We start from the raw sequence: 23,759 nt of genomic DNA, 5'->3' as shown, positions 1-23,759 counted from the left end.
GACGACCCGAGCGTGCTTACGTCGTCCTTTGCGTCACCGCTTACGCCGGAAGCTCCCGTGTTTCCGCGTCTCCCAGGGGGATACTGCGGGTGGAGCTGCCGAAAGTGCTGGTAGTAGTTGCTTATTTGTTTGCAGAAATAATTGCGTGGGTACGAAAGTCAAACGAGAATGAAGCAAGTATATTATCTAGTTTATATGTCTTTAAATAGTTTATCCTCCACACACGTCTAAACATACGCACCTGCTAAGTAGGTGCGCAAACGTTAAAACTTCTTTGGAAAGCAATTTGGCAAAATCTAGTAAAAGAAGATTTTCAATTACTATACCCTAGCACTCTGCTCCTACCTATACGTCTTGTAGAAACTTTGGTAAGAACGAGGATGTATGTAACAGCGCTGTGGGTAGAAGTAACAGCCCTGTGGGTAGAAGCAAAAAATTAGAAACGTCCATCAATAAGAGAATAAATACCTTATGGGATATTAATTAGGATGTAGTATTATACGCCCATAAAAGAAGACTGAACTCAGAAATGTGATGAGGTAAAAAGAGAAAGATGTGGAAAAATAAACAGTATGACAATTCATGTGCATTCAACTCTAAAACTTGTAAAATAATGCTATATATTCCTTAGTTATGTATACATATGTAGTTAAAGTAGTCAAGAATACAAGAGAATGAAAATCAAGTTGAGAAAAGCGGTCATATCTGGTAAGGAGGGGACAAGAAAGGGAGGCTTTAACTGTATTGGCCATTATTAAACCGGGTGTTAAATATAGGGGTGGCCATTGTTTTATTCACTACACCCTTAAAAATAGGTATTATTTTCTTTTTTTTTTTTTTTTTGGGACAGAGTCTCACTCTGTCACCCAAGCTGGAGTGCACTGGCCAGATCTTAGCTCACTGCAAGCTCCGCCTCCCGGGTTCACGCCATTCTCCTGCCTCAGCCTCCCGAGTAGCTGGGACTACAGGCGCCCGCCACCTCGCCCGGCTAGTTTTTTGTATTTTTTAGTAGAGACGGGGTTTCACCGTGTTAGCCAGGATGGTCTCGATCTCCTGACCTTGTGATCCGCCCGCCTCGTCCTCCCAAAGTGCTGGGATTACAGGCTTGAGCCACCGCGCCCGGCCTATTTTCTTAATGTAGTTTATTTTTAAGGCTGTTAGTTTTTTTTTTAAGTTGAGATAATCCCATATACACAGCATCAGGTTTCCCATATTATTAACATTTCATGCTAATGTGGTAATTAGTTGCAATTAATGAACCAATATTTTACACTATTAACTAAGGTTCACATTTTATTCAGATTTCCTTCGGTTTTACCCAATACCCTTTTTCTGTTCCAGGATTCCATTCTTTTAGTTATCATGTCTCCTTAGATGCCTCTTGTGGCTGTGGCAGTTTCTCAGACTTTCGTTACTTTTGGTGACCTTGAGAGTTTTGAGGAGTACTGGTCATGTATTTTGTAGGATGTCCTAATCATGGAATTTGTGTGATTTTTTTTTTATCATGATTATACGTATTTTCAGGATGCATTTTTAAAAAGCCATCTAAGTAACAAAATCCCTTGTCAGACTGAATATAAATAATATCGTCCAATCGCTTTTGAAGTTAGCATTTCTTCGACTCACTCTCCTGATGCACCTGAAAGTTGTAATTTCTAAGAACTGCATTATCACCATTTTTAAAAAGTGTACATTCTGTGACCACCGTCATCAGCACTTACATCATTTGCTGAAGAACTGGAGGAGGAATAGGAATAGGATTCGTTCAATACATTGACTCCTCCTGACCTTCACTGTAACCATTAGCCCTTGGCTTCTAGATTGTCTTTATTCAACTGAATTTTCTGTAGCTCGTCATTACAAGCACTCTCTTAGAACTCACTACCTCAGGTCACTTTTCCTTTCCCATTACTTTCTTTCTTTCTTTGAGAGGGAATTTCGTTCTCGTTGCCCAGGCAGGAGTGCAGTGGCGAGATCTCGGCTCACCACAACCTGTGCCTCGCGGATTCAAGCAATTCTTCTGCCTCAGCCTCAGGAGGAATAGCTGGAATTGCAGGCATGCACCACCACACCCGGCTGATTTTTTTATTTTTAGTAGCGACAGGATTTCACCATGTTGGCCAGGCTGATCGTCAACTCCTGACCTCAGATGATCCACCCGCCTCCACCTCCCAAAGTGCTGGGATTACAGGTGTGAGCCACCGCGCCTGGTCCCCATCACTTTCTTAGCACATGTAGAACGTTGGATAAATGCAACCATGACTACCTCCACAGCTGAGCACCGTTGAAGAAAATCTTGTAAACAGGTCGTCTGGTGTGATGACAAATCAGAAACTAGTCATCCAAGCACTGTATTTTCTTGCACTTAGAAATGTTTTTTTGAGCCCATGGAGTGTTTTAAAAATTAACATATCCAAAAAAAAAAAAAAAGATTTCTGGCTTCCCTTGGAAAATCAGGAGATCTGGCTGCACAGAGCTGCTAGGCTTGGTGGCAGCACTCCAGTGGTTGCCCCTTTAGATGGGGCATGCGTTCTTGAGTTCCTTCGTCACTCAGCCTGCTTCAGTCGTTTACCTGCCTGGCCCCTGTTGGCATTTGTGTTTGTAGCCCCTCCCATAAATTCATGATCAACCCTTAACAAATGGGTACTCTGCTGTTTAGCATCCCCACTGCAGTTCCCCAGTTAATTTGCTTACCTGCTGTCAAAAAAAAAAAAAAAAGTTAAGCTTTTATGTGATTACAGTTAGTTTTATTCAGAAGTCTCACTGAGGACTGTAGACCAAGGTTTATACCCTGAGGGCAGTTCTTTCACAGGGCTCCAAAGTGGTGTTTCAGCCCATTGCTTCTATGTAGGTTGTGGGGGTTCTGTATGTGTGAAATCTCATTCAAGTTTGGGTGTAAGAGTACATCAGTTTATAGATTACTAAAGTAAATTGGTTATAGATTGTAGAAGCATAATCACTAACCCTGTCAGACATCTTCATGTAGGAAAAGGCAAGGTCAAGTTGATTTACTGTTTCAGGAACGTTGTAACTCAGGCAAATGACACGGGGGCCCGTGTGCTCTATCCTGTTTTAAGATTCTTCCTGAGGAGCCGACTTTCATCACAGTCGGGTTCAAGCAGAAATAAGCAAACCTGGCTTCTTAACGTTTTCTATTTTGTTTCACATTACTCTATTTAAAGATTATTTCACATCATTTCTTTGATTATCAAACCTTCCTTTCTCCCACCTTTCACTGTTTTCTCCATCTGTGTAAACATGCTGTATATGTTTTTTTCTGAACTGTTTGAGAGTAGGTCACATATATCTTTTCCTCTTTAGGGCATGTAATATACTCATTTGTGTCTCCTAAGAATATAACCACAGTACGTTTATCAAATTCAGGAAACTAAACAGTGATACAATGCTTGTATCAATTTTTTTTTTTTTTTTGGACAGTGTCTTGCTTTATGGCCCAGGCTGGGGTGCAGTGATATGATCCTAGCTCACTACAGTCTCCACCTCCTACGCTCAAGCCATCTTCCCACCTCAGCCTCCCAAGTAACTAGGACCACAGGTGCTACCACACCCAGCTAATTTTTTAATTTTTTGTAGCGACGGGGTTTCACCATGTGGCCCAGGCTGGTCTTGAACTCCTGAGCTCAAGTGATCTGCCTGCCTCAGCCTCTTAAAGTGTTGGGATTACAGGCTCCTGGCCAGTATCACATTTACAATCCACATTTCAAATGTCAGTTGTCCCAATAATGTCCTTTATGGCATTTTTTTCTTTACATGATCCGGTCAGAAATCATATGCTGTGTTTATTAATAGTCACTGTGTGTCTCTTAGCTTTTAATCTGAAGCACTTCGGCCTTTTCCTGCCTTACGTGACATTCATGTTTTTCGAGTCTGCAGGTCAGTAGTATTTGCCCTGGTATAAGCAGTGTTTTCTCCCTTATGTGCCATCTGTTTGCATGAAGATCATGCAAATATCCTGCTTCTAAACAAACTTTCCCTCCTGGATTAAGTATTCATCAATGCTTCTCGCAATTTTTACTGTGATGGTTACAAAGCGGTGATTTTCCAGCTCCACTTCTACCTCCACATTAAGGAAAGGCCTTCTGTTTTTCCCCATTCATTTATTTTATTCGTTCGTTTATTTGTCTAAATGTTAACCTCTTTTCCCTTTCCCTCTAAACCAATTGTGTTCCTCAGGGATGTCAGAGTCTCCTTTAAAGGACAAGGCAGAAAGTGAGAGGGTAGAGCCCAGGCCCCTCCCCCTTGCTGCTGCCGGAGGAGTGCCGCATTTATCTGCTTCCTGTAGTAAGGTTCATGTAAGATTTCATTTACAAAACAAGCAGTCTGCTACTTTTTTAAAAGTTTGAAAACCACTATCTTAAATAAATATCCTCCGTGCCCATTATAAAAAAAGAAAGAAAAAAGAATGCTTAATCTTTTTCTATAGACAGTTGAGAATCTGACTCATTTTAACCAGAGGCATGATGGTGATATTAGTGATAGCTAATATTTCCTGAGGGCTCATTCTGTGTGCCAGTAAGCACTTAAAAATATTATCTTACTTAATTCTTACGAAACTCCTAGGAGGTAACTGGTGGTACCTATTCCTATGCATTTAGAAGATTCTACAGTGTACAAAAGGTTGTTTTGCAGGTTTTTCCATTGCTGTTTTGGGATTGAGCTTTCTCAGGTCACCTACGTCAACTGGCATTTGTCCATCTGTTTTTCAGCTTTCAAAACGTTGCTGTTATTTTTTATCCTCCGCATGCATATGGTTTAGGTCTTCAGACGCGCGCGCACACACACACGATGGAATTCTAGGAGGGAACAAAATTAGATGAGAGTATTTAATCCATCATTTTAATCTGGAGCCCCTAGGGATGAATTATTTAGATGCAGGATACCTAATAATTAGTTTAACTCATATATTGTTTTAGCTGAATTGGATGTTGAAGGCATTCCAATACTGAATGTGGAGTTGGGTTTTGGAGTGGACATTGGGACATTGTTTTTTAGCTACTCAAACTCTTTCCTTCTTCCTACTAGACCTATATTTACTTGGGGGCTTTAACTCCTGTCCCATGTGCATGTTCTTAGGGAGGCACTCCCTACCCACATCAAAACCAAAGGAACCAGAATTGCACTCTCCCTCCTCTGATAAACATAGGGTAGACATCCCTTCTAGTAAGCCCCCTCCCTGACTGAAAACAATATTTGATTTCTGATTGATTCATTGACTGATTGAGATGGAATCTTTGCTATGTTATATAGGCAGGTCTTGAACTCCTGGCCTCTAATGATCCTCCCACCTTGACCTCCTAAAGTGCTGGGGTTACAGGCGTGAGCCAGAATGCCTGGCCAATATTCTGATTTCTATAACCATAAGTTAGTTTTGCCTAATCTTGGATTTCATATGAATGGTACCATACAGTTTGTACTCTTTTTTCCTGTGGCTCTTCTTGCTTAGCTGAATGTTATTGAGAATCAATCATACTGCGCATACTAGTGGTTCAATTCTTTTTATTGCGAAAGTATTCCACTGTATGAATATATCACAATTTATTTTTCTGTTCTCCTCTTGATAGCGGTTTGAGTTGTATATAATTTTTGTGGGTCTTGCTATGTTGCCCATGCTAGAGTTCAGTGGTATGATCTTAGTTTGAGATCATAGCCTCAAACTCCTGAGCGCAAACAATCGCCTATCTCAGCCTCCAGAGTAGCTGGGACAATGGATGTGCTCTACTGAGCCCAGCTTAGGAGTTACATTCCTTGATCATAAGGTAGGTGTATTAGTCCATTTTCATGCTGCTGATAAAGACATACCTGAGACCCGGTAATTTACAAAAGAAAGAGGTTGAATTTGACTCACAGTTCCACGTGGCTGGGGAGGCCCCACAATCGTGGTGGGAGGTAAAGGTACGTCTTACATCTTAGCAGGCAAGAGAGAGAATGAGAAAGATGCAAAAGCGGAAACCCCTGATAAAACCATCAGTTCTCATGTGACTTATTCACGGCCATGAGAACAGTATGGAGTAAACTGCCCCCATGATTCCAATTATCTCCCACCAGGTCCCTCCCTCAACATGTGGGAATTACAGAAGTACAATTCAAGAAGAGATTTGGGTGGGGGACACAGAGCCAAACCGTATCAGCAGGTGTATGTCTAACTTCATAAAATGTTGCAAAATGGTTTTCCAAAGTAAACCCCAATTTTATTAGCACTTTTCTCTCAAGAGGATAAGGCGTTTGTTTTTACTATAGGCTTTTAAAATAGGTTTGTGTCATTAGCTCCAGTGTACAGATCTGAAAAACAAAGTGGCTTCCAGAGTCACTAATGGTCAGTGTGTGTCTAGTTTGAGACCTTTAGTGTAAAGAGAATAAGAAAAGAATTGAAACTTTAAAAGAAATATGAAGCATATTACATGTAGAAAATAGGAAATAGCAAAATTCATTCAATATTTATGAGCATCTAGATTAAATCAGATACTGTACTAAGTGATGAGACTATAAAAATGAATAAAACATGATCCTTGCCCTCAAGGAACCCACAGAGAGTCTGGTAGAAGAAAAAAGCGAGTTCATTACAATATTGTAAGTGGTTGAGTAGAGGACACTGAAAATGAGTGGCATGGGAGTTCCGTGGAGGAAGTTACTGCACCTAGGTTGGAGGAAGGGGATGGGAAGAGAGAAGAACCCCTGAACAAAAAAGGGAGCTTCACAGAGGTTTGACTTGATAAGAGTAGCACTTTAATCAGAGAGCGAATAGTAAGGACATTTAGAGCAGAAGGAACAGCTTACGTAAAGGCACAGAGATGGGTAACGACTTTAGGGTCTTGGAGTAGTGAAAGTTGTCCAGTAATCTTAGAAAAGAGCAACAAATGAACAGGGATGTGGCTTATTAAGATAAGGGAAATTCATAATTTTGTAGTAGGCTTGAGTAAAATGCTACACAAAACACAACTTCTGGTCGTTAAGCTGAATTTACATCTATGTATTTCTATTTTTGTGTTTTCCCTTGTGAAGAGATTTTAACAAAGTAGATGTTTGTTTTATTTTGGTTTTCAGAAGACATTGGCTGATTAATTCCAGGAGGACAAATTTTCCAAGCTAGGAGAAAAAAACGTTCTGTCCTTTATGTGAGAGGCCCAGTTGGTCACCTCTTTTGAATATCTCACCAATCACTTATGATTTGTCCTTTGTTCTGGTAGATTGACAGGAGAACAATTTCAAGTAAGAACTGATTAGGAGTTTCTAATGTAGACAGTATATAATGAGAATTCTTGTCTCCAGAAAAATGTCACTGCAATGACAGCTAAAGTAATGAGGGTTAGAAATACTGTGAATAATTGAAAAATATATCATGAAGAATAATTGTGTAAAATAATCTTTTTTCCATCAAACTTTTTTTTTTGAAACAGAGTCTCGCTCTGTCACCCAGGCTAGAGTGTAGTGGCGCTATCTCGGCTCACTGCAACCTGTGCCTCCTGGGTTCAAGTGATTCTTCTGCCTTGGCCTCCTGAGTAGCTGGTGGCATCTACCACCATGCCCAGTTAGTTTTTGTATTTTTAGTAGAGACAGGGTTTTCCCACATTGGCCAGGCTGGTCTCAAACCCCTGACCTCAGGTCATCCACCTGCCTCAGTCTCCCAAAGTGCTGGGATTACAGGCATATGCCACTGCGCCTGGCCCCATCAAATAGCAGAGTGAACAAGACAAAAATCTATTTTTTATTTTATTTTTATTTTTTACCATTTATCCCAAAGTTGAAAAATCTATTTCTTTAATTGAGCAAGGCAAAGATTGTGTCCTTCCTTCCAAAATCTGATTCTTTATCTGAAAAGCACAAGGCATAAACAGGTTTGTAACCATGTAATTGGACATTCAAATTGAATCCTAACCCCCTAGCACACGTCCTCATTGTCTGTAGTCAGATTTTTTGTCTCAATCCTGATTTTTGTTCCAGACTTCAAAAATACCTTCAGCTGCTCTAGACTCTAAGGCCAGTACAACATGAGGCAGAACCGAATCAAATACTAGAAGTATTCAGATGGGGAATGTGTTGAAGTGATGAAGCAGTTGGGGAAGTCATTGCGGACTGGTTTATAGAGGCTCAGTTATATTTCAAGAATAAAGCACAATTTGGAATGTGGAAACAGCTTCACTGTCAATATTAGACTTTTGAAGTAGATGGGAAGTACTTAGTAGACTTTTAGGACTTGTAATGAATTCAGAGAGACCAACTGGTCAATTGAAGTCAACAATGTTCACTCCTAATAATTATATTAGTTTTTCTAGGTAACACCACCTGGAGCTATGCACATATTTTCTTGGCAAAGTTATTTTTTGTATTTGTAAAGAAGGAAGGAAGAGGTTCACCCTCTGATCCCACACATTTGCTTCTTATTGATTTGGGGTGAAAGCAAACAAATTTCAGTTCTGTTGTTAGCCCTGATTGACTGATTGATTATGGCTACCTGGACCTCAGTTGAGAAGGTTCCAAGGTTAATTTCAGGCTCATTGAAAATTAAAGATTATGAATACCTGATGTGCTCCCTGGAAAGAAAAGCACCTGTATATTCTGTGTTTTTTGTTACGTCTGATTTAAATAACTAGTAGTAGAAATAATTTTACTCAAAGAGGCAAGGGCCTGCACGGGAATGGAAACAGTCCAGGAAATTGGATGGGGGACATGGCTTGTAAGGGGGTACTCTGGAAGAGAGGGTTCCCTATACCAAAGCTAGTAAGAAAGAAGATACCTTTTCCATGGTGGGGAAAAAAGCAAGAGTTTTGGAGCCAACAGACTAGCTTCCAGCTCTGTTCTGCAGCTTTCTGTAAGCCTATTTCTTTGCCTTTAAAATGGAGGCACAAATACTTGTTTAAAAGGGGTTTGGATTTATACTACCACGTGAGACAATGAATGTAGAACATCTTTTCTGTTTTGTCCAGTACCTGGCAGCTGGTAGGTACAAAGTGTATCTTGCTGTCCCTGGCCATTTCTCTCCTCCTAGCCCAGCCATACTCAGAAGTCTGGTCTGTGCAGTCCTGAGTGTCTCAGACTTGCAAGGGATCTGTGAGTCAACACTGTTTTCATAATAATGCTAAGGCAGGATTTGCTTTTAATTTTTTACCCTTGAGTCAATTTTTTTTTTTTTTTTTTCCTTTTTAGAGCCAGGGTCTCGCTATGCTGACCAGGCTGACCTCAAACTCTTGGGCTCATGTGACCCTCCCGTCTCAGCCTCTCTAGTAGCTGGAACTGCAGGCAAGAGTCATAGAGCCCAGCATCCATATCTTGTTAATGTATTTTATGTGACAAAGCAAAAAGTATGCATACAGCACTGTAACATTGTGCTTTCTAATCAGTATGATGGTTGGCTGGAGGAAAAGTATTTGGTGGTTGTTTGACTTGACAGCTGAACTTAACCACCACTTTATTCCATTGAACGCTTTTTATATGATAGATTGACAAACTGTGGTGCTTCAGACTTGGATATTTGGCAGACATTTTTGAAAAATGAACTTAACCAGATTGCCACTTCAATGCAAATAACTCATAATGTTTGTTGCCAATGATAATTTGAGCTTTTAAGTGAAAATTGGTATTTTGGAAAACTTGTATCCACAACTGTGAGCTTTAGGGCTCCCCAAAACTTAGATACTTTTCTGATGAGATCAGTGATGATATTAACAAATATGTTTTCTTTTACATTGTATAAAAAATGTGTATTTGGAAGATCTGCATAACTGAGTGAACTGTATTTTCCAAATGACCAATATATAATGTTACAAAATAATAAATGAGAAAACATCCATTTGAAGTGTAAGATAGATCAATAGGTTTTAATGTAACAGAGTAGGAAAACTTCATTGCTAGGGTTTCAGATTTCACATTACAACTAATCAAAGGCTGGGCATGGTGGCTCATGCCTGTAATCCCAGCACTTTGGGAGGCCAAGGTGGGCGGATCACCTGAGGTCGGGAGTTCAAGACCAGCCTGACCAACATGGAGAAACCCCGTCTCTACTAAAAATACAAAATTAGCCAGGTGTGGTGGCACATGCCTGTAATCCCAGCTACTCGGGAGGCTGAGGCAGGAGAATTGCTTGAACCTGGGAGGTGGAGGTTGCAGTGAGCTGAGATGACACCGCTACACTTCAGCCTGGGCAACAAGAGCAAAACATCATCTTAAAAAAAAAAAAAAAAAAAAAAAAAAATCTGACACTTGAGCACTGGAATAGGATCAAATAGTTATCTGGAAAGGTTATTCAAATTCTTCTCCTTTTTATAACATCTGTGTGAGGCTGCATTTTCTTCATATTCCTGTACTTCAGCCAAACAGCATGTGGCGATAGATTCGGTGCAAAAGCAGATGTGAATATCTCATTATCTTTGATTAAGCTAGACATTAAGTAAAGACATTGAAAACACTGAACATTAAAAACAAGGCCGCACTTCTTACATGCTTTTTCTGGAAAATATTATTATAAAATGTTATGTTAACATGTAGGGTGTCTTAAATTATTTTTATATAAATTAATGAGTGTAAAAATTTTTCATTTTAACTTCTGATATATGGTAAATATTGATAGATAAAATCACACAAGCAAAAGTTGTTACTGATCCTCAGTAATTTTTTGACAGGTAAAGATTTCCCAAGACCAAAAAGCTTACGTGCACTGCCCCATTCCACTGTTTCTGCTGCTGGTTCTGCTTTGACTCTCCCAGAAGAAAACCAGGGTTGTCACTGGAAGTTCCTGAAGTAATCTCCTTTTCAAGCAAACTTTGATTATTATACTATTTGGGTGAGTCCCAGACCAAAATATGCACATTCTCATGGTGATCTTGCTTCTGCTAAGTTTTCCAGGAACCCGACTCATGGGATTATTTTCATTTTGCTTTGCTTCTGGGCAGGTCATAGTACAACTTTGCTGAATTGCCTCGAACTGAGTCTTGGATTTTTACTTTAATTTGTCCTGTGATTATGCTGATTTTGCTTCACTGATATTCTGTCATGTCCTTAGATTTCCAGTGAAACTGCTTACAAATCAACCCGTAAAATTTTACGGGAAAGTCAGGTAGGGAACTAGCACTTGGTTATGCTTATTTAAAAGGAAACCCACAAAATTTTTTCTCAAAACAGTCTTTCTGGTTGCCAAATGAATAGGGGAGCAATTCGACTTGTGTCTGATGAGTAGATTAAAGTATTTCTGCTGACTGCTATAGTGTCCTTTCTGGACCGCTGAGGTATCATTCAGATACTTGGCTGTCCTCTGATGGAATAAGAAGAATCTGTGGTTGAAATATTTTGACAACAGTACTTGCTGACAAAAGACAAAAACCCTTTTAGGAATTAGAAAAATTACTCTGGCTAAAGTTTCATATATGCTAGGAATATTTGAAATAGATCTTATTTTTTGAAAACTGACAATAACTTTTAACCACTATAATGAACCACAATGCCATAAAAATATTTCTGCACAATAGTTGATATGAAATGCCTTTAAAAGTTTTAGTGCTGGGATTTGTAACGGAAGTGTAAAATGTAATGTCAAGAACATTTATCGGACACTAGTTTAATACTATTAATTTGTACTTAGACTTCAAAATCTATAGATGCAATTTTACTACCAATTATTTTCTTCAGACTATTTTTAAAATACCTGTGATGCTTAAATTTTCGCTTCTGTAGTACAGTCCTCTCTCTATATCTGGGGGAATTGCTTCCAGAACTACTCAGACACCAAAATTCATGAATGCTCAAGTCCCTGATACAGAATGGCATAGTATTTGCATATAACCTACACACATCCTCCTAACAGTTTAAATCATCTCTACATTATTTATTGATGTGATACCTAATACAATGTAATGTTATATAAATAATTGTGCCATATTATTTCTATTTTTTTTATTATATTGCCATCTTACATTTTTCTTTTTTTTTTTTTTGAAGTGGAGTCTTGCTCTGTTGCCCAGGCTGGAATGCAGTGGTGCAACGCAGTCTCAGCTCACTGCAACATCTGCCTCCCAGGCTCAAGTGATTCTCCTGCCTCAGCCTCCCAAGTAGCTGGGATTACAGGCATGTACCACCGTGCCTGGCTAATTTTTGTGTTTTTAATAGAGACGGAGTTTCACCGTGTTGCCCAGGCTGGTCTCAAACTCCTGACCTCAGGTGATCCACCCCCTTGGCCTCCCAAAGTACTGGGATTACAAGTGTGAGCCACTGCACCAGGCCTGAGCCACCATGCCAGGCCTAAGTTTTTTTCCAAATATTTTCCATAAGCGTTTGTTTGAACCCACAGGTGTGGAACCCGTGGATATGGAGGGCTGACTGTGTTTGAAAGCTGACTTATGTGCATGAATTTGGCAAGGTTCAATGTAAATTGTTTGCTAGAATTCTATTTAATTTTGGTCTATCTAGGAGAAGATTATTGAAAGTGGAAAGTAAACTGCACAAGGAACGACTAGGGGCAGTGGTCTGATTAACTTTGGCATGGTGAATTTCAGATAGTTATACTGCAAAGTTCATAAGTGCATGGGCTTTGTCACTAGAGGTTTACCACTTTGTATCCAGTGCTTAGCATATAGCAAATGCTCAATAAATATTTGGAAAGAGAGAGGGAAAAGATGAAAATGGAAGGGAGCAATGAGCTGGCTCAACCAAATCAGTGTCACTACAGTTAATTTTAATAGCAGTGACAGAATTTTAAGAAAATGATTGTTCACAGTTGCAGAGTCTTACAGAAGGAATTAGTGTTTAGGGTTCATTTGAGATTAACCAATGAATCTGACTTAGTCTACTTCTCAGCTGACTGGTTTCCTCAAACAGTGCTCAGGGCATTCATTTGTTCATGAAGCATACATTTATTGGTCACCTATGTGACAGGCAGTGTGTTGAAGATACATGAGAATAAAACAGGCATCCCTATGCACTTGAAGTTTACATTCTAGTGAGAAAAGACAATAAATTATTTACATGATTACAATATATACATTATGACAAATGGAGAAAAGTGTTATGGACAAAAAAATGAAGAAAGGGGAAATGAGCAGACATTACAATTTAACATAGAGTGAGCAGAGAAGACCTCACTGAGAAGGACATTTGAACAAAGATCTGAAGAAAGTGAGGAAGGGAGCCATGCAGGCATCCGAGAGAAGAGCATTACAAACAGAGAAGAAACACGAAGATCCTGTGGACAAAGTGTTCAATACATTTAAGCAAGGGGGCAGAGAGGTTAATGGCTGGGTAACAGGAGCGGGAGGGTAGTGTGGAATGCAGGGAGAGGTAAGCACATTTTGTGAGACGTTTAGGTATTGCAGGTACTTTGGTTTTTATTCTGAATGCGATACGAAGGCAGTAGAGGGTTTTGAAGAGGATAGATGCAATCCTTATTTTTGTAAAAGATCACTCTGGAGTAGCTGTTAAGAATGAAGAGAAGGTAGTTGAAGGGAGAAACAGAAAATTCAACAATAATAAATGAAAACTTCAATACTCCGCTCTCTTTTTTTTTTTTTTTTTTTTTGAGTCAGATCTGACTCTGTCACCCAGTTTGGAGCTCAGTGGCACGATCTCAGCTTGCTGCAACTTCTGCCTCCCAGGTTCAAGCAAGTCTACTGCCTCAGTCTCCAGAGTAGCTGGGATTACAGATGGGTGCCACCATTCTCGGATAATTTTTGTATTTTGAATAGAGAAGGGGTTTCACCATGTTGGCTAGGCTGATCTCGAACTCCTGACCTCAGGTGATCCGTCTGCCTCGGCCTCGCAAAGTGCTAGGATTATAGGCGTGAGCTACTGTGCGGGCCACTCCACTCTCTGTAATAGATAAAACACAGACAAAAAATTAGCATGAATGTAGAACACTTGAACAATATTATCAAATAACTGGCCCAAGTAACACCTATAGAACATTTTAACAACAATAGCAGACTAGACATCTTAAGTGCATATGGTACATTCTCCAGGATAGACCATATACTTGGCCATAAAACAAGTCTCAAAAAATTCAAAAGGATTAAAACCATGCAAAGCATTTTCTCAGGCCGCAATACAAACATAAGAAATATTTTGGAAAATACAATTATGTGAGAATTAAATGACACACTGTGTTACCAATGGATTTAAAAAGAAGAAATAATAGAAATTAGAAAATTATTTGAGATGAATGAAAATTAAATACAAGAGCCTGATGTGGTGGCTCACACCTGTAATCCCACCACTTTGGGAAGCTGAGGCAGGAGGACCACTTGAGCCCAAGAGTTCAAGGCCAACCTAGCAACATAGTGAGACCCTATCTAAAAAAAAAAAAAAATTAGTCAAGTGTGGTAGCACATGCCCATTGTCCTAGCTACTTGGGGAGGCTGAGGTGGGCGGTTCACTTGAGCCTTAAGGGCAAGATTGCAGGGAGCCATGGTCATGCCACTGCACTCCAGCCTGGGCAACAGAGTGAGACTCTGTCTCAAAAAAGAAAGAAAAGAAAAAATGTATCGAAATTTCAGGGATACAGTGGAAGCAATGTATGGGGAATAGCTGAAAGCTCCTATATTAGAAAAGAAAATCTCCAATCAGTAACTTGGCTTTGTACTTTTGGAAAGTAGAAAAAGAAGAACAAACCCAAAGCAATCATAAAGAAGGAAATAATGAATAGAAAGGAAATAAAATAGAAGAAATCAATAAACCCAAAAATTAGTTTTTTGAAAAGATCAAGAAATTGACAAACCTTAATGACACTGACCAAGAAAAAACAGTGAAGACTCAAATTATTAAAATCAGGAATGAAAGCGTGAACATCACTATCAATCTTACAGAAGTTACAAATATTATAAAGGAATACTATGAATAACTGCGTGCCAACAAATTAGTCAACTTATGTGAAATGAGCAAATTCCAAGAAAGACATGAAATGAAACTGACACAAGAAGAAATAGAGGCTGGACACAGTGGTTTACATTTGTAATCTCAGCATTTGGGGAGGCTGAGGCAAGCGGATCACTTGAGCTCAGGAGTTCAAGACCAGCCTGGGCAACACGGTGAAAACCTGTCTCTACAGAAAAAAGTACAAAAATTAGCCAGGTGTGATGGTTAGCTAGTCGTCCCAGCTACTTGGAAGGCTGAGGTGGGAGGATTGCTTGAGCCCAGGAGGTCGAGCCTTCAGTGATCACACCACTGCACTCCAGTCTGAGCAACAGAGTGACCCTGTCTCAAAAGGTAGAAATAGAAATCTAAGTGAATCTAAAACAAGGGATTGAATCAACAATTTAAAATCTTCCCCAAAAGAAAAGCCTATACCCAGAAAATTTCACTGGAGTATTCTACCTAACATTTAACAAAAATTGCTTACAAATCTTTCACAAACTCTTCCAGAATATAGAGGAGGAAAGAAAGCTTCCCACTTGATTCTCTGAGGCAGTGTTACCTGATGCCAAAACTAGACAAAGACATTATAAAAAAACTACAGACCAATATTCCCCATACATTAAGATGCCAAGAAACCGTTAAGAAAATACTAGCAAACCAAATCCAGCAACGTATAAAAAGGATTATACAGTTTGACTAGATAAGACTTATCCTGAGAATGCAAGGGTGGTTTAATATCTGAAAATCAATTACTGTAATACACTTTATTAATGAAAGACAAAAAACATGCTCATTAGAATAGATGCAAAAAAGCTTTTGAAAAAAATTCAGTACCTATTGATTTTTTTAAAACCTCAACACACTAGGAATAGAAAAGAATTTCTTCAACATGATAAAGAACATCTACAAAAATTTTATACCTAACATCATACTTAATAGTGAAAGACTAAATGATTGTCTCTTAAAATCGGAAATAAGAGATTTACTCTTACCACATCTGTTCAACATTATCCTGGAGGTTCTATCCAGGTTGTTTAGGCAAGAAAAAGGCATCTAGAAAAGTAGGAAGTAAAATCGAAACCACCTTTGCAACAATTGTAACTGAGAAAATTATTATAGTGAAAGAGATCTGACCTAACTGACTCGATCTTGCTTCTAACCTGCAAGAGCTGTCCTTGCTCATTCCTGGATGTAGGCCAAACTAACTTTAGGAGGAACTTAGTTTATAGTTTAACTTTGAAACAAACAATAACAGCCCTTTCCCAAAGCAAACCCCCTTCTTATCTGGAGACTAGACTGCCTTTGCAGGACTAACGAATTAGCCACAAGTTAGAAATTATGATTTAGCAGTCACTGTTGTAAAACCTGAGATCAGTACTTGAGATTTTGCAGACCCTGCATTCCAGTGCATCACCCAGATGGGTAAACTAGCTTGCCTGGTCTTGTGGTCCCCACAGCACAAGAAGATAGCTCTGACTCCCTGGATTTCATCTTCGACCCAATCAGCACTTTCTACTTTCTAACCCCCTACCCACCAAATTATCCTTAAAAACCCCAATCTCCAAATTTTGGGGGAGATTGAATTGAGTAATAACTCTTTTTTTTTTTTTTTTTTTGAGGCGGAGTCTTGCTCTGTCGCCCAGGCTGGAGTGCAGTGGCCGGATCTCAGCTCACTGCAAGCTCCGCCTCCCGGGTTCCCGCCATTCTCCTGCCTCAGCCTCCCAAATAGCTGGGACTACAGGCGCCCGCCACCTCGCCCGGCTAGTTTTTTGTATTTTTAGTAGAGACGGGGTTTCACTGTGTTCGCCAGGATGGTCTCGATCTCCTGACCTTGTGATCCGCCCGTCTCGGCCTCCTAACGTGCTGGGATTACAGGCTTGAGCCACCGCGCCCGGCCGAGTAATAACTCTTTCTCCTACAAGGTATGACTCGGCCTCGTGTCAATTAAACTCTTTCTTTACTGCACTGCTGTGGTCTTTATAGTGCAGCGGCCAGGAATAACCCATTGGGTGGAGGCAGTTACAAAACTCTTCATTTCCAGATGACATGACTTTGTATGTAGAAAATTATGCACAGTTTGGCTGGGTGCGGTGGCTCATAACTGTAATCCCAGTGCTTTGGGAGGCCGAGGTGGGCGGATCATGAGGTCAGGAGATTGAGACCATCCTGGCTAACATGGTGAAACCCAGTCTCTAGTAAAAATACAAAAAAAAAAAAAAAAAAAAATTAGCCAGGCGTGGTGGTTGATGCCTGTAATACCAGCTACTTGGGAGGCTGAGGCAGGAGAATGGTGTGAACCCAGGAGGAAGAGCTTGCAGTGAGTTGAGATCACGCCACTGCACTCCAGCCTGGGCGACAGAGTGAGACTCCATCTCAGCAAAAAAAGAAAGAAAGACAATTATGCACAGTTTACTGTAAAACTACAAGAACTAATAAGTTCATCCAAGTCACAGGATACAGAATCAATATACTAAAATCAAATGTATTTCTGTATATCAGCATTGAAACTTAGAAACTTGGTCAGGCACAGTTGCTCATGCCTGTAATCTCAGCACTTTAGAAGGTCAAAGCAGGCAGATTGTGAGGTCAGGAATTCAAGTCCAGCCTGGCCAACTTGGTGAAACCCCATCTCTACTAAAAATACAAAAAAAAATGTTAGCTGGGCGTGGTGGCATGCACCTGTAATCCCAGCTGCTCGGAAGGCTGAGGCAGGAGAATTGCTTAACCCGGGAGGCAGAGGTTGCAGTGAACCGAGCTCACACTACTGCACTCCAGCCTGGGCGGCAGAGCAAGATTCCATCTCAAAAAAAAAAAAAAAAAAAAAAAAAAAAAAATTAAAAAATCCTAACATTAAGAAAAACATTCCATTCACAGTAGCATCAAAAAGGTATGCAATACTTAGGGACAAATTCAGCAAAAGTGCAATGCTTCTACACTTAAAATTATGAAACATTGCTGAAATAAATTAAAGAAGACCTAAATAAATGAAAGAACATCATATATTTGTAGAGCGAAAGACTTAATATTGTTAAGATGGCAAAAAATCTCCCAAATTGGTTTGCATATTTAATGCAAATCCTATCAAAATCTCTGCTGACTTTGGAGGACATAATTTTTTTTTATGAGACAGTGCCTTGCTTTGTTACCCAGGCTGGAGTGCAGTGCCCCAGTCTTGGCTCACTGCCATCTCTGCCTCCAAGGCTTAAGTGATCCTCCCACCTCAGTCCTCACAAGTAGCTGGGGCTATAGGCATGTGCCACCACACCTGGCTCATTTTTGTATTTTTTGTAGAGATGGGGTTTTGCTATGTTGGACAGGGTGGTATTGAACTCCCAAGCTCAAGCGAGCCACTTGCCTCAGCTTCCCAAAGTGCTGGGAATACAGATGGAGCCACCACACCTGGCCGGGCATAAATTGATAAACTAAAATTCTTAGGAAATGAAAAGAACACAGAATAGCCAAAATAATCTTGAAAATTTGAATATAGTTTGAGGACTTAGAGACACCCTCACTTTCAAATGCAACGCAAACCTATAGTAATCAATACAGTGTAGTATTGGCATAAGGATAAAGTATAGACCAGTGAAATAAAATTGAGAACCCATAAATAAAGCCTTAGTTTACAGTCAATTGATTTTTGACAAAGATGTCAAAATTCAATGGGAGAGAGTCTTTTCAAAAATGGTGCTGGGACAGTTAGACATCCATATGCAAAAAAAAATGTGAAATTGGCCTTCAGCCTCATACCGTACACAAAAATCAACTCAAAATGGATCACACACCTAAATTTAAGAGATAACAACTGTAAATGTTAGAATAAGACGTGGCATGTAAATCTGTGATATTAAGTTAGGCAATGATTTCTTATAAATGATACCAAAAGCACATTGGTAAAAAAAATAATAAATTGGACTTTTGAATTTCAATAACCACAAGAAAATGAAAGCCCACAGAATGAGAGAAATATTTATAAGTCATATATCTAATAAGAGACTTATATCCAGAATATATAAAGAACTCTTAACAACTTAATTGTTCTAATGGGCAGAGGACTTGAGTAGATATTTCTAAAAAAAAGATATGCAAGTGGCCAATAAGCACATGAAAAGATGCCTAATGTTCTTAGTTGCCAAGGATATACAAATCACCACAGTGGGATACCACTGTACACTCACTGTAGTGGCTGTAACAAAAAAGACATAATAACAAGTGTCAGCAAGGATGTGGAGAAACCAGAACCCTCATGTTGCTGGTGAGACTGTAAAATGGTGCAGACAGTTTGGAAAATAGTTTGGGAGTTTCTCAGAAGGTTAAACATAGAGTTACCATGTGACCCAGCTGTTCTACTTATAACTGTCTATCAAATATAAATGAAAACATGTTCACACAAAGATTTTTATGTGAATGTGCAGAGCAGCAATATTCACAAAAGTAAAAAAGTGGAAACAACTCACATGTCCATCAGTTGGTGCATGGACAAACAAAACGTGACACATCTGTACAACAGAATACTATTTAACAGTAGAAAGAAGTGAAACACTGAGACGTGCTACAACATGAATGAACCTCAAACACACGCTCAGTGAAGGAAGCCAGACACAAAAAAAAGTACTATATAATTATATGAAATATCTAGAATAGTTAACCATATAAAGACAGGAAGTAAACTATGGTTGCCTAAATGTGAGATGAGGTGGGAATAAGGACTGACAGCTACTGGACACAAAGTTTATAGTGGGGATGATGGAAATGGTCTAAAATTAGATTGTTGTGATGGATATACAACTTTGTGAACATAACAAAAACCATTGAAATGGGTTAATTTTATGGCATGTAAATTATGTCTCAATAAATCTGTTTAAAACAGGTAAACACTGGCTCTTGTCCTGGGAGGGCTGTGCTCTGAGTGACAGCAGAACATAACAGTGAGGTAACAAGATGCCCACTGGGACCTTGGAAGTGGAGTGTTATGATAGTAGGGTAGTGGATTTTGGCATTGCCGTGTTTTATTTTCCCTCAAATATTTTAATTCATTTTTATGAAAAGCATGGAAGAGGAACTACAAATTTTTCAGCAGTACCTCTCATCCATATTTAATAAAAAAAGTCCTATTCTAGAATTTTGAATGGGTGGCATTTTATGGTAATGACCAGAGAATTTGTCTTTAGCCTCTGTTGGCAGAATTTCAGGATTTTGTTACCAGGGGTCACAAGGTGTGGGGGAAAGGACTTTGGCTTATAGATCTAGAGACTGTCATCAGCTAAGTAGATGGCTGTGGGCAAATCTGCATTTCTCCACTATGCTCCAGCCTTTTTAGGGGAACTTTGTGGATTTGGCTCACCAAGGTTCCTTTAGCATCTACAATTAAATGAAATAGGTGGCATTTTTCTGTACTCAACAGCCGAAGTAGCTATTAATTCTAGAAGGAAGGTAGAGCCAGTGTAAATTTCTGGTGGGAGCTGAGTCCTGCCTGCAACCTTCTTCTGCGTGCTCTTCCTTCATGGGTGCATCCACCCTCCTAGGGTGCATCTGGAGAAATGCTCCAGCCTTTCAAGGTTTGGGGCTTTCCTCTGTGAAACTTAGCAATCTTCCTTTTAAAATTTTTAAAACTTTCTGTTGACTTTTTATTTTGAGATAATTATAGATTTACAGGAAGCTGCAAAAACAGAACAAAGGTTTTGTGTGCCCTTCAACCAGTTTCCTCCCTGTGGTTACTTTTTACCTAGCCATAGCGCAATATGGAAACCAGAAAACTGACTTTGGTACAACATATGTGGATAGTTCCATGCCATTGTGTCACACGCGGAGGTTCCTGCCCGAGTACATGCCACTACTTCATGACGGAACTATTCCATCACCCAACAGCTCCCTTGTGTTACCCTTTTCAGTTATACCACCCCTTTCTTTCACCGTACCTGGCAACCACTAATCTGTCTTTCATCTCTAATTTGTATAGTGAGAATGTTAAATAAGTGGAACCATAGAGTAGATCACCTACTTAGCTTAGGATAATGACCTCCAGCTCTATCCATGTTGCTGCAAAGGACATGATCTCATTCTTTTTTATGGCTGCATAGTATTCTATGTTGTATATGTACTACATTTTAAAAATCCAGTCTATCATTGATGGGCATGTAGGCTGATTCCATGTCTTTGCTATTGTGAATAGTGCTGCAGTGAAATGCACGTGCATGTATCTTTATGGGAGAACAATGTATATTCCTTTGGGTATATATCCAACAATGGGATCGCTGTGTCAAATGGTAATTCTGTTTTACATTTTTCAAGCAATCTCCACACTGCTTTCCACAATGGCTGAACTAATTTACTAATTTACACTCCCACCAGCAATGTATAAGTATTCCCTTTCATCTGCAACCTTGCCAGCATCGTTTATTTGTAGACCTTCCCCCCGCCCTTTTTTTTTTTTTTGAGACAGTCTGCCTCTGTTGGCCAGGCTGGAGTGCAGTAGTATGATCCCAGCTCACTGCAAACTCTGCCTCCTGAGTTCAAGCGATTCTCATGCCTCAGCCTCCTGAGCAGCTGATGTTACAGGCGTGTGTCACTTCGCCTGGCTAATTTTTGTATTTTTAGCAGAGACAGTGTTTCACCATGTTGGTCAGGCTGTTCTCGAACTCCTGACCTCATGCAGTCCACCCACCTTGACCTCCCAAAGTGCTGGGATTACAGGCATGAGCACCGTGTCTGGCTTTTTTTGCTTTTTAATAATAGCCATTCTGACTGGTGTGAGATGGTATCTCATTGTGGTTTTGATTTGCATTTCTCTAATGATTAGTGACATGGAACATTTCTTTATGTATTTGTTGGCCACATTTATGTCTTCCTTTAAAAAGTGTCTGTTCATGTCCTTTGCCCACTTTTTAGTGGGGTTGGTTGTTTTTTTGCTTGTATATTTGTTTAAGTCCCTTATAGATTTTGTGTACTAGACCTTTGTTGGATCCATAGTTTGCAAATATTTTTTTCCATTCTGTAGGTTGTCTGTCTACTCTGTTGATAGTTCCTTTTGTTGTGCAGAAGCTCTTTAGTTTGTTTGTTTATTTTTGAGACAGAGTTTTGCTCTTACTGCCCAGGCTGGAGTGCAATGGCGTGATCTCAGCTCATTGAAACCTCCGCCTCCCGAGTTCAAGCGATTCTCCTGCCTCAGCCTCCCAAGTAGATGGGATTACAAGCGCCCGCCACGCCCAGCTAATTTTTTTATTTTTATTTTTAGTAGAGATGGGGTTTCACCGTGTTGGCCAGGCTGTTCTAGAATTCCTGACCTCAGGTGATCCACCCACCTCGGCCTCCCAAAGTGCTGGGATTACAGGCATGAGCCACTGCACCTGGCCTAGTTTAATTATTAATAGATCCCGTTTGTCAATTTTTGTTTTTGTTGCAATTGCTTTTGGCATTTTTTTGTGAAATCTTTGCCAAGTCCTCTGTCCAGAATGGTACTTCCTAAATTATCTTCCGGGTTTTTATAGTTTTAGGTTTTACATTTAAGACTTTAATTCCTCTTGAGTTGATTTTTTTATGTGGTGTAAGGTGGGGGTCCAGTTTCAATCCTCTGTGTATGGCTAGGCAGTTATCCCAGCACCATTTATTGAATGAAGGTCTGTTCACCCTTGTTTGTTTTGTAAGCTTTGTCATAGATCAATGGTTGTAGGTGTATGGCATTATTTCTGGGCTCTGTTCTGTTCCATCAGTCTATGTGTCTGTTTTTGTACTAGTACCATGCTGTTTTCGTTACTGTAGCCCTGTAGTATAGTCTGAAGTTGGGTAGTGTGATGCCTCTGACTTTGTTCTTTTTGTTTAAGATTGTCTTGGCTACTTGGGCTCTTTTTTGGTTCCATATGAATTTTAAAATAGTTGTTTTTTCTATTTCTGTGAAGAATGTCATTAGTAGTTTGATAGGAATAGCATTGAATCTGTAAGTTGCTTTGGGCAGTATAGCCATTTTAATGCTATCCTATCCATAAGCATGGAATATTTTTCCAGTTGTTTGTGTCATCTCTGATTTCGTTGAGCAGTGTTTTGTAATTCTCATTGTAGAGACCTTTCACCTCCCTGGTTAGCTGCATTCCTAGGTATCTAGGTATTTTCAAGTTTTAATTCTTTTCTTTTCTTTCTTTCTTTTTCTTTTTTTTTTGGAGACAGAATCTGACTGTGTCACCCACGCTGGAGTGCAGTGGTGCAATCTCAGCTCACTGCAGTTTCTGACTCACTGCAGCCTCTGCCTCCCAGGTTCAAGCAATCCTTCCACATCAGCTTCCCGAGTAGCTGGGGCAGCAGGCGTGTACCACCACGCCTGGCTAATTTTTGTATATTTTTGTAGAGACGGGGTTTCACCATAGGCTGGTCTCGAACTTCTGGGCTCAAGTGATCTACCTGCCTCAGTCTCCCAAAGTGCTGGGATTACAGGCGTGAGCCACTGCACCCAGACAAATTTTAATTCTTTTTATGACTGAATAATCTTCCATTATATGGACATACTACTTTTGTTTATCCACTTATCAGTTAATGGGCATTTGGGTTATTTCTACCTTTTGGCTACTGTGAATAATACTGCTAAGAATGCTGTCATATTCAATATGTCATATTCAGTATTTTTTGAGTTTGAGTTCCTATTTTCAGTTCTGTTGGGTAAACACCTAGGAGTGGAATTGCTAACTCTTGTGTGTAATTCTTTAACTTTTTGAGGAACCATCAAACTGTTTTCCATAGCAGCTGCACCATTTTACGTTCTCATCAGCAATGTACAAGAGTTGCAGTTTTCTACATCCTTGCCAACACTTATTTTCTGGTTTAAAAAATGTTTTAGGCTGGTCATGATGGCTCATGCCTGTAATCCCAGCGCTGTGGGAGGCTGAGGCAGGTGGATCACTTGAGCCTAGGAGTTCAAGACCATC

General features: G+C 39.8%; 1 long non-coding RNA gene across 1 annotated transcript in view; it reads left to right on the top strand.

Moving 5' to 3' along the window:
- Window positions 1-31: 31 nt before the first annotated feature.
- The window catches only part of LOC115894590, a 51,575-nt gene continuing 27,847 nt past the window's right edge, over window positions 32-23,759 (top strand). Inside the window, exons 1-2 of the long non-coding RNA XR_004054719.1 lie at window positions 32-110; window positions 10,635-10,795. This is a non-coding gene — a long non-coding RNA (uncharacterized LOC115894590). The remainder of the gene's footprint in view (window positions 111-10,634; window positions 10,796-23,759) is intronic.

Source organism: Rhinopithecus roxellana, chromosome 18 (assembly GCF_007565055.1).
Source record: "Rhinopithecus roxellana isolate Shanxi Qingling chromosome 18, ASM756505v1, whole genome shotgun sequence".
Taxonomy (NCBI): Eukaryota; Metazoa; Chordata; class Mammalia; order Primates; family Cercopithecidae; genus Rhinopithecus; species Rhinopithecus roxellana.
Note: the sequence above shows the minus strand (reverse complement) of the source record. Positions and strands in the feature narration are given on the sequence as shown.